This window comes from Rissa tridactyla, chromosome 6 (genome assembly GCF_028500815.1).
Source record: "Rissa tridactyla isolate bRisTri1 chromosome 6, bRisTri1.patW.cur.20221130, whole genome shotgun sequence".
Taxonomy (NCBI): domain Eukaryota; kingdom Metazoa; phylum Chordata; class Aves; order Charadriiformes; family Laridae; genus Rissa; species Rissa tridactyla.
The window spans coordinates 18,726,946-18,750,457 of record NC_071471.1 but is presented as its reverse complement, the minus strand read 5'-3'; the positions used below and the strand labels follow the sequence as shown (position 1 = coordinate 18,750,457).

The window sequence follows — 23,512 nt, the reverse complement described above, 5'->3', positions numbered from 1 at the left end:
CAGGACTGCAGATGCCCTCAGAAGTCTGCAAAGTGTCCTTTTAACTGTTTCCTAAAGTACAGGTTCAGATGAATTTCCTTTGCCCCATACCTAAGCTCTCAAAGTGATGGTAGCTTCAAACCTCAGTTAATACTGTAGTGAACTTTCTTATGGATGACTTAAGTGACTTTTACAGTCCTCCTTTCAACTTTTTTACTTAATTGTGGGTTTGGTTTTTTTTCCCCCATATCGTTCAGCTGCATATTTTACCTACAATATTTGTGCTTTGGTTTTGGTGGGTGAGATGGAAACACGGAAATCCCATTTTTCATGTTCCCCAGCTGCACAGCCAGTGTATTATAGTTCCACCTGTGTTGGCAGGGATTTCCTGTTTTAGAAGATTAATTTTGTTGAGCAACTCTGAGTTCCTCTAAAAGAAACGATTTTCCTTTCCTGTATGGCAGCGGAGATTGCAATCTTCTGAGGCTGTAAACTTGTTTATATCTACCAATAAAGCAGTTGGTTGCATTTAGGGATACCTAACTGCCTGCTTTAAATTCTGTTCTGTTACATGGATGTAAATCTGAGTAGCTGCCTCTTTTAGAGGTTGTTGTCTGTGTAGCCGGAGTTTTTCATCCAGCTGGAAGTTTGCCTTTCTCTCTCATTATCTCCTCTTTCAAAGTCAAAAGTTGCTATCTGTATTTTACTACATCTCAGAAAATGAGTGCCCTGGTTGACTTCAAAACTTTAATTCTGCAACTGCACAGAAGTGGTTTCTAACAGACTGCCCAGTTTGGATGGCCCTAAGGATTCGTGTGGAAACAGTTTTCAATCATTTTCTTTTTTTTTTTTTTCTGCCCTCTCTCCCCTTCAGCTGGTTGAACGGCCAGCACTCCTGCCTCACCCAGTTAGCTTGTCCTGGTCCAGTTCCAAAAGTCAGAGGGAGAGGAAATGGCCTTTTTCCTAGTTAATTTGGCCTCTGACAGTTTTTCTCATTCGTGTCTACCATGTTAAATTGACATATTTCTTGCTTTATTATGCAGTATATTTGAACATAGCTTGCTTAGGAGAGCTAGATTCTGGCTTTGTATTCATTTTGTTGGGATATCATTGGATTATTTATTTTGTTGGGATATCATCCCTTATGTGCGGGGCTACCATTCAGTTTGATGGAGCAGGTCCAGAGGAGGGCCACGAAGATGCTCAGAGGGCTGGTGCACCTCTGCTATGAGGACAGGCTGAGAGAGTTGGGGTTTTTCAGCCTGGAGAAGAGAAGGCTCCGGGGAAACCTTAGAGCCCATTCCAGTACCTGAAGGGGCCCTACAGGAGAGATGGGGAGGGACCTTTCACAAGGATGTGCAGTGATAGGACAAGGGGTAATGGCTTCAAGCTGGAAGAGGGTACATTTAGATTAGATATCAGGAAGAAATTTTTCACTCTGAGGGTGATGAGCCCCTGGCCCAGGTTGCCCAGAGAAGCTGTGGCTGCCCCATCCCTGGAGGTGTTCAAGACCAGGCTGGATGGGGCTTTGAGCAGCCTGGTCTGGTGGGAGGTGTCCCTGCCCAGGGCAGGGGGGGTTGCAACTAGGTGATCTTTAGGTCCCTTCCAACCTAAAGCGTTGTATGAATATTGACATTTGGGTGCATGTGCACCGCTTGTCCTCATCCCCTAGAGATGCACTGTCAGAACCGCAGTGCCGTTAGCGTTGCTGTACCAGTGTCTGAGGAAGCTGAAGGGGCTGGTAGTGGCTGCAAGACTGTCTGCCTTTCGTAGTGGGTTGAGGACATAATATATAAAGAAGGCAGCACCAAAGCCTTCTGAACCAAAGCAGGACCTAGGAGGCAGATGAGATACCTGTGAAGTGAAGCAGCGGGGATGTACGCTGGGCTTGTTTTCTGAAACACATCATGGTGATAAGTGAACCAGAAAGAAGACTCTTTCCACATGGTTCTGCCCAAAACTTGGTTGTCTGCCTTGGCTAGCCAGAGCTTCCCAGGGACGCTCGGGTTCCCGGGCAGTGGAGGGTGGCAAAGGTGCTGTGGGCAACCAGCGCTGAGGCTGCCGGCCAAAAATACTTTCTTTCTCTGAGGTTCTACAGATTTGTGAAAATGCACTGCAGCAACAGAAGCACATGGCACACGCACGATGTTCTTATTCTCTTCACGTCTGAAATACAAGCAAGCGTAAGTCCTATTATTGAGTATTCTGTTACTACAGTTCTTTTCAGACAGTTATGGGGAGACACAGGCTGGTTGAGAGAAAATAACTGAGCCAGAACCTGCAGTGAGGCTGAGGAGTTCAGATGCGCCCTGAGAAGGCAGCCCCGTCCCTTGGGATTTCTGCCACAGTTGTGTAGTTAAGGTTTCTGCGTACTTTCTAGAACTAAAATGTTAAAAATGATCCTAGACAGTTTAAGCTGCATCTGTTACTGCCTTCTGCCAGTGTAGTTTGATCCCTTTGCTTTTAACTGGGAACCCTCAGGACAGAGAACACCATAATTTTAAGCAGTCTGAAGTCTTGCTGTTTGTTTTTTGGTTTATCCTCCTGTGCTTTTTATTAATGGCTTGTTTGGGGGAGGCAAGATGGGAAGGTAGCTGGGAATTGCCAGATTTCCAGAATGCCAGAACTCAGTGCGTCACATCTCTGAACCCAATATGTGGTTAGAAGTGAAGGTGAAGTCAACATGCAGTAGGATGGGAAGAGTGGAGACAAGGGACAAGAAGGGATAAGAGGAGTAAAAAAAAGAAAGGGGACAGTGTATCATCCAAAATAATAGGAGAGTGAGAAGGGAAGGAGTTCATGAGGGACATTGAGATTTTATTTCTAATTTAGGCACGAGCTATAAAAATATATGTATTCATATATCTCTCATATGACTTGCTTTGAAGGCTAGTAGGATTTTCCATGAATAAAACTCTTTGTTCCTCTCTCTGACCTGTCATGCTCAATCTTTTAAAATAGTTACAATTTAGCGGCAACTGTAAGAAGATATTTGAACTGGTCTCCTGATTCCACCCTAGCATCCGGAACCAACACACCAATCGGAGATTAATGACAGTTGTGAGAAATAAGCAACTTTTTCTGCGTGTGCCATCGACACACAGCTTATTGGAGATGGCAGGGCAGCAGAATGAGATGTTGTCCCATTATGTTTTCAACAGATCTCATCAAGCCCAGATCTGGCACTGTGGATTTGAGACTGCTGTTGATTTGAGATTAAGAAAGAAAATAATTCTTAACAAACGCTTGGGAAATACTGTTCAAGAGATGTCATTTTTCTCCCACTCCTGCTCTATGTCTAGGTGGAATTTTGGCCACAAACCAGACTTACGTGTGTTTTTTCCACTGCGTACTTTGTCTCATGCAGTTTTAAGGAGTTAGACTAAAAGATGTCTGCTCAGCTAGAGAGTATTTTTTGATCTGATGTAGCAAAAATAATTTGGTACTGGTTTGAAAACTCACCCTGACAAAAACTGGAAAAATAACTTGACAAATGACAGGCTTCTGCCAAGTATCTTTGAAAAGGTCACACTCAGCCAGCCAGTTTGGAGAAACACTGTGGAAAGAAATCGAGTTAAGCTAGTTCTTTAATAAATTTCCCCTTAATATCATTACAATGTACATCAGATAGGAAAAACTGGAAGGAAAAAGGTGAATTTGAAACCTTGGAAAATCATAGTCAATAGATGGAAAGGTTATAAACAAATGGGATGAATTGGAAAAAGGCAAAATGTACAGAACCTGACTTGTGCCGAGCACAGACTGGTTTGGAAAGACAATTGAACTTGGCAGGATTGCTCGTGTGTGTGAGGTTACGTGTGTGGGTATGTGGAATCGATCATTACAGACCCAGAGAGTGAAACAAATTGTGTTTTTCTGCGTGTTAAAGAGGCTGATCGCTAATTAAGATACTTGGTATCTCACTACCTGTCAAAGAACCCGAATGAAGCAACCGCAGTAATGCAGAACTGGCAGTAAACTCGTTATACAGGCAGTCATTTGTAGTCTTCTGACTTTGGTAAACTTAAATCTAATCCTAATGCGTTTGCGTGCCATCATTTGCTAAATGCGAGGCACTTTGCTAATGTGCAGATTAGTTGTTTGCTACTGAGTGAATTGATGATGTGTACGGGCTGCAGCAGCGTGTTGTTGCCAGCAGTAGGAAATGCAGGTAGAAGAGAGAACTCATTTTCAGCATAAAGATGGGGAGGAGCAGCGTTGGGACAGCTGCGGTTTCCGACAGTCTGCAGGTAGTGCCACAGGTAAAACTTGCGTGCGCTCTCTGAACGCCTGTGCTTGAATATTATCTCCAGAGTTATCTTACTGCGAGTCTGATTTATGCAGAGTCTGCCCAGAAGGATTTATTTCAAAATGCTCTGTTTCAGGCAGGACGCGTAGAATGGGACACTGGTTTGTCCTTCTCGGCTGCGCTACAAAAGCGCCTTTCAGGTGTATTTTAACAGGGTGTGGAAAAGCAGAATGACGCTAGTACAATATTGTGCGTGCTTACAGTGCTGGAAGGGGCAGCCCCCCGGAGGAGTTATTACTGGCTGTAATGAGAAACACAAAGCATCTTTTGTTGAGTCTCCCCACGCTATTATTCTAATTCAGGGTTTGCACAGTGCCACAGCCCCGCTTCTTTATCAGACACTAATTAGGGGCTATGCATATTTTTTCATCTTTTGAGGGAGGTTATCACCTGATCCTTCTCGACTTGAAATAATCAGGTTTTTAACAGAGTTCATGTGGCCAAGCTGCTGTAGAACTGCATGTCTGTTCCCTCAGCTGTCCTTGGGGGGAAACAACAAAAGAAAATCATGCTCAGTTTTTCAAGGTATGTTTATGGTAAATGGTAATTTAGCTGAGCATCATCAATACTTAGGTTTGTGTAAAGTGATTAAGCCACAAAGTGTAATGGCATATTCTTTGATAGAAAACCTGACATCCTGTAACGGCACCTCGTTTTCCACATCTACTTATATTTCTTTTTAACGTATTTCTGTGAAAAATGGTACTTTGAAATGCGACGAAGGTTAGAAGAGATGAGGTGCACATGTCTCTAATGCTTCACTCAAGACTTTTTCTCAAAGGAATATTTAGCATTAGAGTCAAGGTTTAAAGGTTAAGCATACATCTTTAACTTAAATTATTAGAGGAAAGCACTAATGTTAAATTATAGTGTTTTAAGAGGTTATTTTGGATATGTTGCACGAAGAAGTTGGCACAGGATGTTTTTTGTTAGTTTAACAGGCAATATTTCACAAATAGAGACTTCTTTTTCACTACTGTAGAGCAGATTTCTTTTGCTGTATTGTGGCTGTTCTAGGTACTGGATCTGTTTGTTGTTAATGGTGCTCGAGAACAAAGATGGCATTTTTAAAGTGCGCGAAGGCTGATACTTGGCACCTTTTTGCCATTACGAAACACCCCTCTAGTCCACACGATAATTGATTGACCCTAACTGGAAGTCGTAGTTGGCAAAAAACATTTAAATAGAGTTTAATGACAAGGTAAGGATGCATTTGAAGTTTCAGTCTAAATTATTCTGTGTTTGTAGCAGTTGTATGGTGGCGTTAGAAACGCTGTTGGATTTCCATGGGATGGCTAAAGGCAGTGTGCTCTCCTTTAATGGTGTTACATCGCTGCTTTGCTTTAACAGTTCGCTGCAGTTTAAGATATGGATCACTGCAGCTGAAATTGGCTTGCCAGAGTCCTCTGTTCGAAGCTCTGTGAGTTAGCGTGTGGTAGTAAGGATACAGATGTGTGGGTAGACAGGTATGGTGGGATACAGATGTGTGGGTAGACAGGTATGCTGGTGGTGGGTGGGTGGAGGGGAAAAAGGAGAGTGCAAATGCATTTCCTTTGCTGTCATCACATTCCTCCCTGTATAGGGAGGGAGCTTATATGTGAAGTTCAGTACCCTCAGTGCCCTGGCTGAAAAATACACAGCTTTTCAGTTGAATATAATTTCTTGAGAAGTTCTGGAAGCCACTGGTCTTTCTGAGAGTCCGCTCAGCCCTAGCAGTACTGTTCTTAGAAGTCTGGAAATCAGTGGTTTCATTAGTCTTTCACCAAAAAGAAGGTTATTTCACAGTATAAAGAATAATAAAGAATGCAGTGAGTTACTCTTTCTTAGGAAAGCAGCAGTGGCTAGCCAAAGCTTTCTCCAAAGGTGTCTGCGGATGGTTTGGTCTTTCCAATAGTTCCTCTTCTGTGAAGGAACTAAAAGCAGCAGGGAAGTAGCATTCAAAAACTTTTCTTCAAAACATTCCTCACTGAGCCCTGGCATTCCTGTGATAGCTGTAATGCAATCATTAACTCATTGCTGCGTTGCTGGAAACAATTTTCTGAGCAGGACAGGCTCTTTCTGGCATGGTTTTTGCTTTGTGCCTGTCTGGATCAGCCCAGACATAAAAATAGGCCCACAGCAGCAACTTTTCACATTACTGTGGTCTGATTTTGCCATGGTGGCCATAATTTCTGTTTCCCTCCGTTTTATTTTCTTTGAGCAGTCACTGGTACCGGTGCTCACTTATCATAGAGGTGGGAAGCCTCCCAAGAGCTGGTGGCCTTGGGGTGGGAGCTGCGATACTCGGTATCGCTAACCCGATACTTCTCATCCAGATGTAGGAGATGAGGCAAAAAAGGCCACTGCTGTAAGCAGGGGGAAAGAGAGGGCTTGGAGGAGATTGTTCTCTGGTATTTGTGCTTTCCGTATATTGCCCAAACAGGAGCACGTTTCTTACTAATGGCAGATTGTCTCTGGGAGTAGTCTTCTTGTAACTCAATAAGGAAGCCCAGGTAAACTAATTTCACTTTAAGACAGTCTTCCAAAAAGTTGTATTAGAGCCACATGATCAGTAAACATCAAAACAGGTTATTAATCTCCTGTTCTTTGGATGTTCTTATGTCTTGTGCCAGAGGTTTCCTTGCGCGCCGTTGCTTATGAACTCCTATCAAAACCACATTAAAACCCAGCGTTAGTTTGCCATGCTTTCAGCTTGGAAGCTCAGTTGAGCTTTTTCCTTTTCAAGCATCTTTGTGTACTGAACAACGTTTTTCAGCATGAGCGAGACCCTTGGTTCTGAGTAATGTTTAGCGCTGCTGGTGTCGTGTCCTCAGCTGGGCTGCAAGTTTGATTGCCAGGAAAACGATTCACTTATGCAAAGGAGAACACCACAACTGTGAGCCCTGTGCAGCTAACAGACATTAAAAGAAATAATGTAGACTTGGAAAAAGTGATAGAAAATGCATGACTTTACCTTCCTACTTGAGAGCTCTCTTCAAAGTTCTTGCCCAAGCGCTTTTCAGAGCGGAATTTGGTGGTGTTTCCTGGGAGTTCCTCAGATACTTGGCCCTAGGTCAGTCTCTCCTACAGAAAACTTTTTGGGAAAGTACAAATTCCAATGGAAAATCCCAGAAATTTCCTTGGGCAGTTCTCCTTTGGGATTAATGGTTCTCAGTCTCGTGGAGGTGATTCAAAAGGCCATCTTCATCCCAGCGATGTTTTAGCCCTAAGCAGGTCCCCTTTTGGTTAGTTGGCTCGGAGCTGCATTTGCCCCTGTTGTGGAGTGTCATAGACAGTAAAGGAGAAGGAATTACTGGCATATGCTGTGCAAACAGAACACGTGCCTAAAGCTATATTAAATTCTGAGGGGATTTCCTCTACCAGATTGAAAAGGACTGTGACTTCCCAGCACTCTGCTCTCACACCCTTGGGAAAAACTATGTGAAAATACATAATCTGAAAATCGTGAGGGAGTGTGTGTGTGGGGAATATTGTTGGACAATTCACGATGGGAAGCCAGGGGTTCCTAGGAAACATCTTTGGTGGTATGAGAAGAACCCAACTTGTTTCCCATTAGAATTTGTCGTTTGTCCATAAATGTATTACCAGAACTGTAATATTTTTGGGACGTCAGGTTACCCCTTTGCGTAGGCTATAGGGCTAATCAGAGGCTTTCAGAGAAGGACATCTCTGAGTAAGGCTTCATTAGGTAAGTTGTCAAGGGTTTTAAAATCTATATTGGGAGATAGGGGAGGAGGAAGATTCCAGTCAGTAATTGGTAGGAAATGCTTCATTAATATTAAGCTTTAGGTGCAGAAGAACCCAGGAAGTCGTTTTTCCACTATCACAGAGGGAAGCAATACCAGTTAAGCCAAGGCCTGCAGCAGAAGCATTTACTGGAAATGTTTACGTGTTACTTAATACCTTGACATGCATTATTCCACTTGTGTAATGTCAGCTGGGGTGGAGCAGGGAGGAATGGCTTTGCAGAAGAATTTGTTTGCTCCCCATGGAATATTTTTCTAAGCTTAGCTACCTTCTTTGGCAGTGAGGTATGTTCCAGGAATAATAATAAAAAAAAAAAAGCTCTTCAGCCACATTTTTGTGAACTGCTGGAATGTGTTCTCTTGCAAAGGTGACCTAACCTTGTCCAGATGGCTAGCCCTTCTCTGAGCAGTGATATCCTGTCGGTTTTTCTCCACTGCAGAGCAGAATTGCAACAAAACCCCTCTATGAGCCCCCTCCAAGCAGGAGAGCCACACGCTAGGTGGTGGAGCCGTTTAAATGGATGCACTTCCCAAGTTGGAAGTGAAACCCCGCTTTCCCTCTCAGAGGTGTACGCAGCAAGTGCTCTCTCCTGAGCAAACCACGGACACGTGTGCTTCAGTTTCCCTTGTGTGTCTGGAGGACTTTCTGAACTGCAGCCAAATGGTGAGAAAAAGGCCAGAAGAGTTTGTCTGCTCGTATTAGCACTGTCACAGTGATACAGCGAAGGAGCTGGGAAGGAGAAATAGATTGGGAAGCGTGAAGTTAAGCTGGCATCTCTCCGCTTCCCTCTGTGTTTACTTAGCGTCCGCACAGACAGTAATTTCATGATTCACCTGCTGAATGATTTGTTTCGCTGACAAAGCTATGATAAATAGAGACTTGGCATCATTTGCATAGTAGTTTAATCTGAAGGCGTGTGAGTCATATAAATGAAGCTTTCAGACTTGTTGTGATAGATTGCCAGACAGAGTGGGTGAAAGAGACACATATTTTGATTTGGTTGATCAATACCTGGAAACGTTGTTGTAAAAAGCGATTTAGCACAAAACCTGGAGTTTCCAAAATGGCAAGGCAGGCTTAATTTGTTACTTTTGAAAGTAATAATAACATACTTTTCCCCTTATGCTGCAACATTGTTTTGTTTTGTTTCTTTTTTTTTTTTTTAATGGCATCTGGCCAGATTTAGTAATATTTGCTACTGAGGACTAAAAATGAAGATGATGCATATGGAGCTCGAAGAAACTGTCTAAAATGTAATTCCTAGAAATAACATGAGTCTTCTCGATTCAGGATGACTGGATTGTTTAGCAACAAAAGGTTGTGCGACGCGTTGCTTCAAACTATGTACTGGCGTTTTAGGAGTATCCCCAGAACCTCTCCTGCCGTGCCCATTGGGAACAATTTGTGGGTGCTGTTCTGAAATGTGTCAGAGTGCTGGTTTTTCCGAGGGTGGGACTCGGGGCTCCTGATCATGGGAAGTTAAATTAATAAAACCATGACATGAAGGTGTTTCTGTTTGTTCCAGCAGAGCACTGAATATTTTTGGTTCTCACTGCTTTTGGTGTGTCCTAGCGACTGTTTGCGCTCATCTTAGTGTAGAAGAATAGTTTTATAGCAAAAGAAACGTTGATATGATTACATGCTCATAAATTAGTATTAGACACTTGAGACATCCTTAATATGAAATCTATAAATACCTTTTGAATGCCTAACTGCTAGATATATGTATTTTTGATAGTCCTTTTAAAAATAGAAACTCATAAGTAGTATTAAAATTGTAACAGTTTTTCCAGAGGGAAGAAATTCAAATCTGAGATTTGAAATAGTGATTCAAAATAATAGTCCCTTTGTAGCTAAGACTTGATGTTTTTAGAGGAATGCTGTTGCGTGTAGCATCTGTTATTTTTCTTGTGCTTACTGATTTTTAAAATTTCACATGAACGTTTTCCGTTTGCCCTGATATGTAGGTATAGATAGATACAGATGTACAAACTCTCTAGCAGTGTATAATAATCAATGAGATTACAGTGATCACGTTTTTCCATGGGCTAGTGAAGTGTTAATGCAGTACCTGTGTTTTATGGTAGCGGTAATATTTCACATTTGCTTTTATCTCTTTCTTTGGTTTGCACATGACATAACTTGTGTGAGACAAAGAAAGATTTGTATTTGAGCAAGTCTTTCATGGTTCGCAAATGGCACATGACCAAATTCAGAAGTGATGCTCACTGTGTGCTGCAGGTCAGTAAATGTATTGACTCAAAGGGTAACTACATCAGTGTAATTTAGGGGCTGAAGACTCTGTGTTTTCTGTCTTATGGCAGTTCTACACAAAATGAAGTTTTGCAAACCCCAACTTAAACCGTTGTGACTGGACAATGAGCTCCTCTAAGCAAACTTGACAAAACACCCATTGGAAGTCTTCTGCAAGGCCAAATGCAGAAATAATATGGTGTATTTCATATCCATAGTCATTAAAGAGAGTGATAGACTCAATAGTATTCACGATCATTATTCATTTGCACAGTTGTTAACATCTGTTCTGTTATCAGAATAGCCATAACAAAAAGGCCAGCTAGAAAATAAATCTGTAAAGAAGGTGAGAGAGATACAGGTTTCTTTAAACCATTTGTGTTCCAGTTCCCGTAATGAATCTCTTCCTAGTCTTTGCCTCTGGCTGAGAATAGTGATACACATTAACCCAAGAGATGTGAAACATGCTGTGCTGAGCTTGGAAGGGTGTCAGAAACTCCTCCTGTAAGGATGAGAAGGTACTTTATTGCCTCTTCCATTGTTGGACAGTCTAATCCTGGTAGGCATTTTGGCAAAATGGAGCTACTAAAGTAATTGTGAAGCCTGATGCTTGCTTTCCATCATTAGCATGTTGCAAAGATGAACTGGTAGTATAGCTGTATCGAGGCAGGTACAGCAGCTATTACACTTGAAGTGCTGTCTAACACATTACAACCTGCTGGACATTGAAGCCTATTTTTAGTAAAAGAATAAATAAGCCAGCTGTGCCCTACTTTTAGCCAAAATGTGTCATGGGATCTTTATATTTGATTAGAAAACTCAGCAGAAATAACACAAGGGAACTCAGTGCCTCATCTGAAAACTGGCAATTCTAACAATGCAGTGCTGCTTCTTATTACAAAAATACATTAATATTGGGTATGAGGTCAGACCCATAAAGTGGGCAGAGGAGATAATAGCTGAGGGGAGACTCGCCTGGTGGTATGTGAGGATACGCATGGACAAAAGTCCTGGTTCTATTAGGCACTAGCTATTCAAGATGCTTTTGATGAAAGATGTGCTTTTGGATTGATGAATGGAACTATTCTTGCAAAAGCTCTGTTAGGAAACTGGACAAATGAGAAACTGTGTAGTGATATTTATATATAAAGGGAGGACGTAGCAGCAAAGTCAGACGGCCACTTCAGGATGCTGTTGAGCTTTGTAAAGTCTTTCTAACTCTGAGCAATTTTTTTGATCTCCATGGCTGATATAAGATGGATGTCCACATACCTTATGAACAAGCTGTCTTGTAAAGAGTGCCCATACGCAGAAGCCTCTGTTTGCCATGAGCAGGTGCAGAAAATAAGCAACTACATTTCCATTTGCTATAGTATAGTCACAACTACTTTCAACCAGTTCCTCTACAGATAAGTGATATAAAAAAAAAATATGCTGCTTTATTACAATAGAATCGTCATAAATTGATTGAGAATGCCATCAGTTAAAAGTGTCCGCCTAGGAGCTCCCGATAGTGGATTTTCTGTGATTTGGGAGCAATATGATGCTGTGGTGTCTAGGTGTGGATTTACAGAGCAGGGAGGAGGGTTCGGCTCCCAGTTCTGACGGCACACGTGCAGCCTCAGTACGGAGGGGCTCTCCTTTCCAGTTCCTCCAGATTTAGGGAACCCGAGAGAAGCAGTCATGTTCTGTGGGATCACCAGCAAAGCCGGTACTCCGGCGCTTTGGTGGGTGAAGGCCTCTCTCCAGCTTGGACCTGCTGCTGCACACCAGCTCCCACAGCTTGCCTGAGCGGGGAAAAGGGGAAGGAGCTGAGCCCGCTCCCTCCCGCAGGGCTGGGTCTGCCCTGCCGGCTGAATCAGCTGTCGTGCTGGTACTTCTGGTGTGGTACAGCGGCCGGGGGAGGCCAGGGAGTATGAGGAAGAGGCCCTCTCTTTCAACTGGCTTTACGTCACTTAAGTTAGGCTTAAAATTTTAAAATGAGAGACACTGAACTCAGCTGGGGGAACAGAACAGTGATGTGCCAGGGTGGTGAATATTTGGGTATCAGTGCTGCTGGCTCTTTGAGGCGCTGCTGTAGATAACAGAGCGGTTTGCCTCTCTGGCTCCTGTACATATGCTATAGAGTTTCCACTGAGTTTTACACATATTAAATAACTTGGTTTAGCAAAGCACTGTTAAAAGCTGCTTGTTCTTGCTGCAGGCTGTAGCTTCATTAGCCAAATTCAGCATCCGTTTTGTCTGACATCTGCATTTGCAGTCTGGTACTGAATGTCACTCAGTCCATTATTTGCCACTGCCTCCCCCTTCACCGAAGTCAGTGTGGGGAACAAAGAGAAGCTTATTATAGACACACACGCTGGTGCAAGCGCAGGAAAAGGCACCAACGTACTGTGCAGAACACCTTTGAGGGAATGGTAAGCTTACAAAATCGAGCTAGTGTGTTACGCTGAGTTTTGCACCATGCAATTAGCACTTTATCAGTGCACCCTGAGAGGCCCCAATGGCAATGGCCAGCTTTGATTGCACGGAGTGGTCTCACATCTGCGGAGATGGGGAAGGTCCAGTCCTGTAGGGCAGCTTTTATTTATCAGCTGGGGCTGGTACAGGATCATGCTAGCCACATGCCGTATCTTCTCTATCACGTCATTTTTATGTGTTGTAGTGCTTTAACCTAGTGCATGAAATCATGTGTAGACTTAGTGAACATACTTTTAGCATACAGAATTCTTTGGAAATCTCTTAGTATTTCCCTTTTAGGAAATTCAGCATAGACTTTGACAGTTAAACCTGTTATTCTTGTGATTTATTTTGTGTAAACATATGGCTTGAAATAGTCACACCAAAATTACTCGCTTGGTTATTAACACCTCTTAAATTTCAGTGACTAACAAGAGATTGTGTCCCCCAAATGCTAACAACTTACTGCCTTAGGCTACTGGGGACATGGGTTTTTTTTGATAGATGAAGGAAGGACTTAGAATTGGAAATGAAAGTTTTGTTAATTCCAGATAAGCTATTTTTTGAATATTACAGTCCAAACTGGCTTTCCTCTAGTGGCTACTTAGGAGACTGTCATGTTATTTTTCATATGCAAGATGTTCTAAAGCCTTTTATTTGGGTGACAGTAGGCAGCACGCTGACCATGCAGTGTAGAGTAACCTTTATTCTCTCTACCATTGCTCATGCAGTTTTGAATGTAACTTTTTTTTTTTTTTTTTAAGAAAAGAAATACTCATGAGAGATCCTCGTGTTATTCTGTATTCACCACAAAACCTTCTTGTGCATTAACTACCCAAAGCTGCTTTGGTTTGTAGATGTTGCCATTGTGTCACAGTATCAGACACTAGCAAGTTGCTATAAGCATTTAAGTTTTGTAATAAATGATTTCTGAGCATCCTCTGCCCAGTACTTGGCTGTGTTCTGGATCATTGTCCCTTAGATTTACTAACTTGAATTTTTTTCAGACCAGCTTTTTGTACTTTAGGCCAAACATCCTTCACATGGCTTTTCCGCTTGCATGTTCTTTCTCCCTCTGCCCGGGTCTGCAGACACGGTTCTGAGATGTCTGCAGATACGTAGACAACTTGAGCATTAGTTTCTTTCTTCTGATCACTGCAGTGACACAGGGCTAAAATAATGTAAACCCAGAATGCTGAAAATGACACATTTTCAAGTGACCAAGAATGTGCCCTAGGTGTACAGCTGCTTCACATGAGAAGACATGACTCAGATACAGCCTTTTTAGACAAAACCCTTTTGTTATACTGAGAACACATGTAACAATAGCCCGGGGGGGGAGAATAATAGAACATTTGTTACTTTGTGAAGGGGGGTAGGAAGAGAATCTAAAGATAAGGAAATTGAAAATTAAAATTATATTTAAAGTCTGGTTTTTTTTCACTGCCACGTAGGGTATAAAAACATTTCTTTAAGATGTTTCAAGAGAAGTTCCATATCGCACACGCTGTCCATAACAACACCATGTGTGACAAGAACATGAATATCATGCAAATTTAGCAACTATAATCTGAAATATGTTGATAATTACTGATTGAGATCTCTTTACTCCCACTGCTAAGTACTAATGTTGTATTTGGAGGCATTCAAACCCAAAATGGAAAGGAAATTTGAAGTCAGGGATTACAACCCTACAGAAAACTCTGTGGGCAGATTTCATTGAAGTGTGTTCATAGATACAGCAGAAATTGTCTATACAAGACAATTTTTAAATGCTTGGGGCTTTATGCATCACAGATGCTTGAAGGTGTCAGTATTCAATTGAAAAGATGTCAGTGCAGTAAACAGACTTTGAAGATTCTGAATTGTAGCCCTCTGCTCAGTCTAGTAAATGACTCACATCATAGTTGACTTACACTTTACAAAGACTGCACTGGGTCTTGTAGAACAACCATCTCATGTTGCAAGATCCAGAGTAAATAGCTCTTTTTCTAAAAAAAAAAAAAACCAAAAACCAACCAACCAACAAACATTATCTAGCCTTTCCAGGCACAAACCCATTTATCATCAGTGAGGCCAGCTAGCGAGCCAAGGTTTGAATATCTAGGTCAAGACTATCTGGAATATTTAATGTCAAAACCACAAGTAGTAGAATGGTTTGAAAATTTCGTAGCTGGGACTTTGTGCACTACTGGATTTCATTAATGCCTTATTTTTCAGAAATATGTTTCAGTAGTAATGTAAACTTTAAACAAAACAGACAAGTGGCTCAATGTGCTGAACTAAACTTTATTAATAGGACACGATCCATAAAGATGATACTGTCTTTGCATGATCTGTACACTTGCCTGATAAACCAGTTACTTTCATTTGAAATCTATTGGCTTTTTTTTTTTCCTTTTCCAGGAAGAAGGGAAGTCAAGTGAAGTTACCACACTCCTGCGGTGTGAAGCAGCAGCAGGACCTTCAGAGACAATGCCCGTAGTACTGAGTGGCCTTAAAAGAACTGGTTAAAAGCAGGAAGGAGAACTGTTAATTGGTACACCCAACAGATGGGCTGTGAAGACAGCTGACAGGTGGTAGGCAACGTTTCTCCTTGACTTCTGCCCTTCCACTGAGATTTGCCTAGATGTTGCGTTGCGTGCTCAGCCTTCGTGCAAAAATCCCATTTGCTGAAATAAGTGGGGAGATTGTTGTCCTTCCCATACACTTCCAGTCAATCCGTGTTGTGGTTGGTTGCTTTGGAACAAACACCTAAACATCCCCTAGATGTTTTCTAATCCAAATTTAATGAATCATTAGTGCCTTGAGTAAGTGGAGTTGATAAGGAAGTGAATCCATCCATCTTTCTATTTTCAAAACTGGAATAACTGGAAAAATGAATAGAGAAAAATAGACAAGGCTAATAATACAGCATGATTATTGGCATAGGGATGATAAAATATGCATAATATGATCATACTCTTTTTGAATGTGCACAAGGACACGCTGTGCCTTGCCCTCTGTTCGTTAAAGGCAGGAGGAATGTTACTGCTGATCCCGGCGGGTGGGGACGGGACTAGCTGCGTGCAAAAGTTGTTTCATTACCGGTTACGTTCTACCTTCCTTCTCTTTGATAGCTTCTTTTAAGCTTTAGCAAGCGGCTGGTCCGTCCCACGCCGCCGCCCGGGGCAGGGCCCTGCGGCCGCTCGCCGCCACCCCCGGCCGCGGCGGGAGCGGGGACCCGGGAGCGCCCGGGCGGGGCGGGGCCGCGCGGCGCCATTGGCCGCCGCCCGCCGTTTGATACTGAAAGCTGCGCGCGGATTGGCAGGCCGCGCCGAGGGGGCGGGGCGGGGCCCGAGGGCGAAGCGATCGCCTGGGTAACCCGCGGCTCCCCCTCCGTGCCCGCGGAGGCGGCAGCGCGGCGCGGCCCTCGCCGGTGGCGGCCTGAGGGAGCGGGCTCCCCGCGAGCGCCGGCGCCGCCGCGCTGGCTGGGGACGGCGCGGGGGACGGCGGCGGCAGGTGGGTGTTGTGCGGTCGGGCGGCCGGAGCCGGGTGTGCCGCGCTCCGAGGGGAGGGGACGGGACGGCAGCGGCGGGGCACCGGCGGGCGGGCAGGGCTGCGTGGCGGCGGGGCTTCCCCTCGGCCGCCACCGCCGGCTCGTTTCGGTCCCTCCCCGCCCCGCGGCGCCGAGCTCCGCAGGAAGCGGGCACTTCTCGGCTGCCGCTCGTTGCGACACGGCGGTTGCTCAACCGGGCGGGAGGGGCTGTGCCCGCTCCCCGGCGCGGGGGAAGGTGTGGGCAGCGGGGCGGGGGGGCCCGGCGGCTGTGAGCGGGGGCCCCGCTGCGCCGGAGGGCCCGGCGGTAACGGCCGCCGCGACAAGTGGCCGGGCTGGCGCACGCAGCCCGGGACGGCGGGTCCTTGTGCCCCTCTCGGCCGGGCCTGGCCCCCGCCGAGGGCGGCCCCGGCGCCTGGGGGAGACTGGGGGGGTCCCCAGGTGCTCAGCGCCGGCGCCCCGGGGAGGGTTCGCCGGACAAGGTCGGACTTTGCTTCATGCCTGGAGAATTTTTTAAATATTTCTTTTTTTTCCCCAAGCTGGGCGCTCTTAGTGATTGCCTTGTGATTTGTAAGGGACGTTCAGATTACTCGATACGCCCGGCTGTTTCCAGCTAAGTTTCTGGGCGCTTGTTTTCCTTCTGAGCCGCAGGAATTCGTGTGGAAAAGCAGCCTTTGGGAAACGTATTGCCAGCGAGATGCTCGCTCTCTGCGCAGCCCAGGGCGGGCGATGCACAGAGACGTCCCTTTGGCAGCGCGCTCTCATCCTACGCTTTCTCCACAGGCAGCTGAGCGCTTCCACAGCTTGAGGACCTGTTGCTGTGTAAGGGGGGAATAAATCTTCATTAGTCCCAAAGAGTTCCTGAAAGAGAAACGGAAACCTTTCATGCCAGAATCCCTGGTTTGTCGAGCTCCAGCACATGTGTGCTTACAGACTGATGCTGGATACCTTCCAAAATCAAGAAAGCTTAGGATTTCTCTTTCCCAGAACTTTCTGCATTTACAGACTTTCCTTGTCACCAGATAGGTTGATGAGTTTTGTTCATTTGGAATTGACAACTGTAGCCAAAGTAAATGTACTCTCTAGGTCAGTGCTGCTGCTAACGCTGTTGATGCTGCATTTTATTCAGGCTTAGGAAGTTCTTGAAGCTGGGCATTACTAGAAAACCCAGTAACGTGTTATTTATGTTTTCAGGACTGTAGTTTAGGGTTCAAAGTTACGTGAATACATGAAGGATGTCATAGAAATTTGGTCGGCCTGTGGTCTGTAGTATTAGCTAGACTCCCACAACTGTGGGTCTTCAAAGATTAATTAAATGGTGAAATAAAACTTTGTAATACTTTTGCTTTTAAGAAAATTGCACATAAATAAATATTGAATGTCCATACACTTATCAAAAGGTTGCGAAGTCTAGTGGAACGCGTTAAGGTGGGTGGTGAATCAATCGCCAGGTCATTTGGAAACTTCAGTCTAGAAGCTTCAGTTCAGACTGGTGATGATTTTTCAGGTTTCGGAAGTTTTGTGCCACCAGCAGTGCTTTTCAGAAGAGTGAGAGAAAGAAAAGGATTATTGGAAAAAAAAATTGTTGTTAACTCTTTTTTTGGCCTTTTGAAAAAGAGTGTCAGAGATATCAGTAATATCAAGAATGTTTTGTTGTGGACTGATGGTTGAACTAGCTGATCTGTAAGGTCCCTTCCAATCTAGGCAATTCTATGATTCTATGACTTGGAAATGTGCTTGGGTGGGGTTTCAGCCTGTAATTAAATGGATTTTAAAAATTTAAAAAGGAACTTCCTCCATACATCATCTTAAAATATTTTTCTTGATACCTATTTAAATATCTGTTTTTCCTGAATAAAAATCACTTCCGTTAAGTCAGGTTTCACTTCCTTGGAATATCTGATGTCATAAATTTGCTAGTTCTCCAATTGTCTATAGACTTGTGTCAGAACTCCAAATTCTAGTGTAGGAAACCCTTTGTAAAAAAACAAAATAAATAAAAAAAAATCTTTCTTTGGTTCTTGTGATATAGTAAAGCGAGACCGTATCTTGCGTCTTCTCCCTTGTTTCACTACTCCTTTCCCTTTTTTGGAGGTTGAACATAGAGGCAATAGGCTTGTGAAACGTTGCACACTTTTTTTTTTTTTTTAAAGTTTGCGTGTCTGCACTATGCTCTGTCAGGACAAACTATCAGAATGGCATATATACAAGGAGGGTGCAGGAAAAATGCTAGCTGTTATTATTGAGAAGTTGGGTGGAAATGCGGGCTGGTGTTCAGGCTGTTCAGCTGGAAAGCTGGTGTTGTGTCTCAGTGATGAGAGGCACAGAGGTCAATAGCTGAAGTGCTTTTTCATAGATCTAGAGATACACATGGAAGTTTTGCCCTGGGTTCTCTAAAAGTTGCCACCAGTTAACTTATCTGATAATAAATAGGTGGGTGGTTGGGCTGTGGAATGTGGCATTGTGTTTTATGCAAAGTCCGTGGGGCTGCTTGGGTTTGAGGTGGACCTTCTGACTCCACATGCTTGGTAGCAGCAGCAGCAGCCCCTTCAGTCCTGGACTTAACCCTTTTCACAACTGGCGGTTTCTGTGACAGCAGGCCAGGAGAGAAAAATCTGCAATAAGGATCATTTACACAGTTACACAGAAAAGCTTGCTTGTTTGGTTTTGTTTTTCAGTAAATGTGTGTTTTTACTCAAACTGATACGCTTGGAGCAGTGACACACATGCTGTTAAGTACTACATCTCAAATCTCAATTCATTTGGCTCAGAATATGAGGACTTCGAATTGCAGAGGGCTAGAAAGAATATTCAGTATTAGTGTCTGAGTGCATTAAACAATTTATTTTGTGGCAGTGCTGTTAGTCCTCACCGTCACTCAGCACATGAAAGTTTCGGTGTGTTTTGTTTCGATAACTTCATCAGATCAGGTGGCAAAAATCATCTTGCACTAGAAATTAAACATTTTTTTTAAAATAAATTTTTATAAATCAGAGTAGTAACTTGTAATCAGGCAATTTTGCTTTGGGTTAGTAATGTGTATACTTACTGTCAAGGGGTAACAGCAGGTAACAAAGTGGCAGTTGTGTCAAAAAATCACAAATGGGAGATTCTGCAAGGTTAAGGCTACATGTTTTTGTATAATGCCTGAAGTACCAGTTAGTTTGTGTGCAACATTGACCAATCTGTTTTACAATCAGTCAAATTTACATGGGTAAATCTTTATATCTCAACCTTAGGTGGAAATAAATTCAGGAATGTGGTTGCATTTACATATTTTAAGAGTGGCAGAGTAAGGCCCTCATGTGCAAATGCTTGTGCATATGTAGCTACCAAAATAATTGAATTTACATACTAGCTTCAGAAGATTAAAGAAACAAATACTGACACTGATGTGTCAAAAAAAGCTTCCTTTGAGAAGCAGGATTGGAGCAATTATACTGTCTCCCACTGATAATTTTTTTTTTGGAGGGGGGAGCAAGCAAGTTGCTTATTTGTTTTGGTTTTGGCAGTTTTAGGTAAACTAAAAGTTTAGGCTTTAGCCAAAGTTTAATTGCTAGCATGCTACAGAATACGGCCTTTTGTAAATATGGCCGTATGCAAATAGCGGACCCAGGCTGTCCTCGGGTACCTTCTTTGCTGCTTCCACTTCACAGCTTTGGCCCTCGGCCATGGGAGGAAAAATGCCCCAAATCTTTTCCAGTTGTATTAAAAAGGGGAAGAAAAAAAGAAGGGGGGGCAGCTGTGAGAACTTCCATTATTCAGTTTCTTATCTTAGATACTCTTGACTTAAAATTGTGAATTAATTGAACTTGGGAGTAATTTTGTGTCTTTGGAGCTAAATCTACATATATATAAATATTTTTTGTATTTACTTTAACAAAAGTGTAAGAGTTACGAGTAGTATAATTTTTCTCTTGATGCAAAATATAAATTTGCTACTCGTAGCTTACTTTTGTTTCTTCCAAAATTGTCAAACTTGCATATTTTTGATAAGTAGTGTTGTGTTAAATTTTCATTGTGAAACTGAATTGTAAAGGATGCTCGTCTCTTTCCAGAATATCTTGCTATGGTTTCCAATAGTTATTCTGATTTTTAGAGTAGCTTTGTGAGTTCTACATCACAAAATATCTTAAGGGAACTCCATCAACGATATCAGTGTGTAGTTTTATGATTGTGTAACTTAACTCTATGTGTTGCTGTAGTGCTGAACAGTTTTACTTCCCACTTTAAGTTGATAAATCATCCCCAGATTTTTTACTACTACTGGTCTTTTGGGTTTTTTTTTGTAACAGAATCTTTGAACAAGTAGGGTACAGTTCCTTGGGGCAGGGGTATGGAGTGAGTTGACCTGATGGGATAGATCTGCCTCTAATAATAAAGTACTTCTGAGATATTAGATTCAAGAAGAATTTTGAATCTTGCATATAAAATAGCTGTGTAAATACAATAATTTTTTTTTCCCCACAGAAACTATGACGATTCACTGGGAAAGGTATGCCCTGTAATGGAAAAAAACCCCAAAACATCTATGTTGTGGGTTTAATTTTTGTGCCTGTATGTGATGGTATCTTTCTTCTTTGCATGAGTTTACTTGTAAGAAGGGAGGAGGCGACAGCCCTGTGATTTCTAATTTCTTTTTATGAGACCCAAGTAATCGGTGTGTTCTCATTACTATCTTTTGAAAGATCAGTTTTGGGAACTACCAAAGATTTAGACTGAAGAGTCTAAACTTCTTTTCACAATGTTCTTATGAGGCTTTTGTTCCCAGATTTCTTGTATCCAGAGCAGAAAGCAGAGGCTTTTGTTCATGCATTAATTTGGAACTGATGAACATTTTTAAGTGATGTGGAGTCCATTAGGAACTTGCACTGTTTGGGTCATTCTTGTCATCCTCTTGCCCCCAGACACCGTATATCCACTGGATTAAAAAACAGCTATGAAAGGATTCAAAGATGAGTTAGACAATGTAAGTTTTGAGTCTGCATCAACTGGCAGTATGTGCGCAATAGCTTGTTTGGATAGCAGAGGTAGATAAATAGTTCTGTGGAAGTCACGGGCATGTTTGTGGTTTGTGTTGTCAGTTAATAAGAATTAATAAGAATATTAGTGTGTCTTTGGTTTTACGATACAGTATTGTTGTGGAGCATTTGCTAATTTTCAGTGTTTCTGAAAGTCCTTTGTTGACTGAATGCACAGAGTGTATCTTTAACAAAGCAATGAAATATTTAAAAAAACTAAGCATAAGAATAATGAGTTGTTTATGAAAGCTTTTGTGTGGAATGTGCAATAGCTGGTGTTCTGTAGGATCGACCTGACATTGAAAGAGGCTCACAGTCCTGCCGTCAAGTGGGGTTGTGACAGATTTAATGCAGAAGACTTGTGCTTGTATGCAGCTACAGAGTGCTAGAAGCAGTTTAAAAACCAGAGTAGATGGTAGATGGTTTGGAGAATATTGTAAAAAATCCTCTAGAAAATAGAATAACTGGTAACATTTGTAGTGCTTGAGATTCTTGTGGTAGCTACCTGTTGAGCAATGCCTTTTTTATCTTTTATAAGGCGCTTGAGAGAGAGATTTTGATATTGCTGCATCGTTTTATTTTCTAAGAATGAAATGTGATATTTTGAAATGTTATTTTCAGTGAACAATTTTATGTTCATGGGTATAGAATGCTAATAACAGAAGAATATAAAGCATGCCTGATTTTAAAGACAGATTACATTTGTTTCACTACAAATAACTCCCCAAAAGACTGCTTTCGAGTGGTGCAGTGTGGTCGTTTTCTGTCGCTGTTGTGAGTATTGCTATTTAGCGTTGTGTCCTCTGGAAGGCTGTGAGTTGGCCTGTGGTTTGTGCACACGCACACGGGGACAGACACATGTACACACAGAGGAGAACCAGGTAAACAAAGGTAAATGTTGTCAGTAAAAACTCAAAGCTAAGTACAAAGTTGATGCAGTAGAAAGAAGCACATAAAATGTCATTTAAAAATTATCTTGGGCGCTGTATCCCGTTACTGATTGGCTTCATGCTTCACATTCCTTCCTCTGTTTTTGAAAAGCACTTCGGTCCTTAAGCCTGTACTTTTTTCCACTTCATCCACCTTTCAGTACTCCTGGGTTTTTTTTTTTTTTAAATTTTTAAGGTTTGTTTTTTTTTTTCTGTAGTCTGTCATTAAATACACTCCTCTTGGCTTATGCCTTCTCCCCAGAATCCCCCATTATTTCCCTCCCAACCCCCAAAGAAATGAAGGACCTGTGTGTTAGTCCTATGTGAGTCTTCTCTCTGTTAAGTGTCCTGTCTTTTTAGGCAGCTGGTTCTTGGAGGCATAGGCTGGTGTTCCTTACAGTGCCCTGGGGGTCCTGGCCTGAGGGTGCCGCTTGGAAATAATTTATGCTTTACAAAGTATAACATTCTGTAGGGTGGAATCTGCAGAAGACGGGACTCTGGTGCCAGCTGTGGGCGGGAAGGAACCAGTAGTTCCTTCCAGGCTGGGAAGGAGGGGACGGCGCTGGTGAGGCCTCAGCAGCCCGGGGCTGGGTGGGATGGCGGGGAGATGTGGGCTCGGGGTGGTGATACTGGATTGTGGTACTGGGAGGCCTGCTGTTGGATCACGTTTGTTTCACTGCTTGAAGGTGGCTGGAAATACTGTTTGTTCTCTGCTGATGTTGAATTGTTGGGATGTTTTTTTTTCCCCGATCCCTTTTGGACTTAAATGGGTGTTGCTAAGGGAGGCAAGGCCTTTGGGATCCGCCATTTTGTGTGGTGGTCTGAAACTCACATGGGCTTGGAGTACTTGTGTTTCTAGCCTTTTGTGCCGAGTGTCTTCCTTTTGTTTCAGCTGATACACGGGAGGACCTCTGAATTTGCTATCTGGTTATCTATATGCCCTGCTAAGGATGCAATTCAAGATGTCAGTGAAGATGTTTAAGGAGGATTGTCTGAGCCATAACCAGGGATCCTCTAGGCAAGGAAGAGTTAGTACTTGGTGTACAGACAGCAGTAAACAGGTCGCGCGTCTGTGTGTATGCAGTCTGTGTAAGCGTATGAAATGGCCAAATGTCAATGAGACACAGCAGAATATAAGTCCTGTTACTAATTTAACAAAAAACCCAATAATGAGTCCAAACCTAGTAGGAAATAAAATTTTAAATGTAGCTTAACCTGAAAGGAGGTTGGAGCAAGGTGGGGGTAGGTCTCTTCTCCCAAGTAACGGGCAACAGGACAA

General features: G+C 42.9%; 1 protein-coding gene across 6 annotated transcripts in view; it reads left to right on the top strand.

The window, feature by feature from the left end:
* PIK3CB (phosphatidylinositol-4,5-bisphosphate 3-kinase catalytic subunit beta) overlaps positions 1–23,512 on the top strand; it is a 104,220-nt gene that overhangs the window by 5,429 nt on the left and 75,279 nt on the right. For 2 of the 6 annotated variants that reach the window (XM_054206102.1, XM_054206101.1), the window contains exon 2: positions 15,155–15,327. The exons of 1 other annotated variant lie outside the window; for it this stretch is intronic. The gene's annotated coding sequence lies outside the window, so the exon portion shown is untranslated. Of the gene's footprint in view, positions 1–15,154; positions 15,328–16,112; positions 16,250–23,512 lie in introns of those variants that run through there. 3 more of the 6 variants (XM_054206103.1, XM_054206104.1, XM_054206105.1) reach the window with 3 other exon arrangements.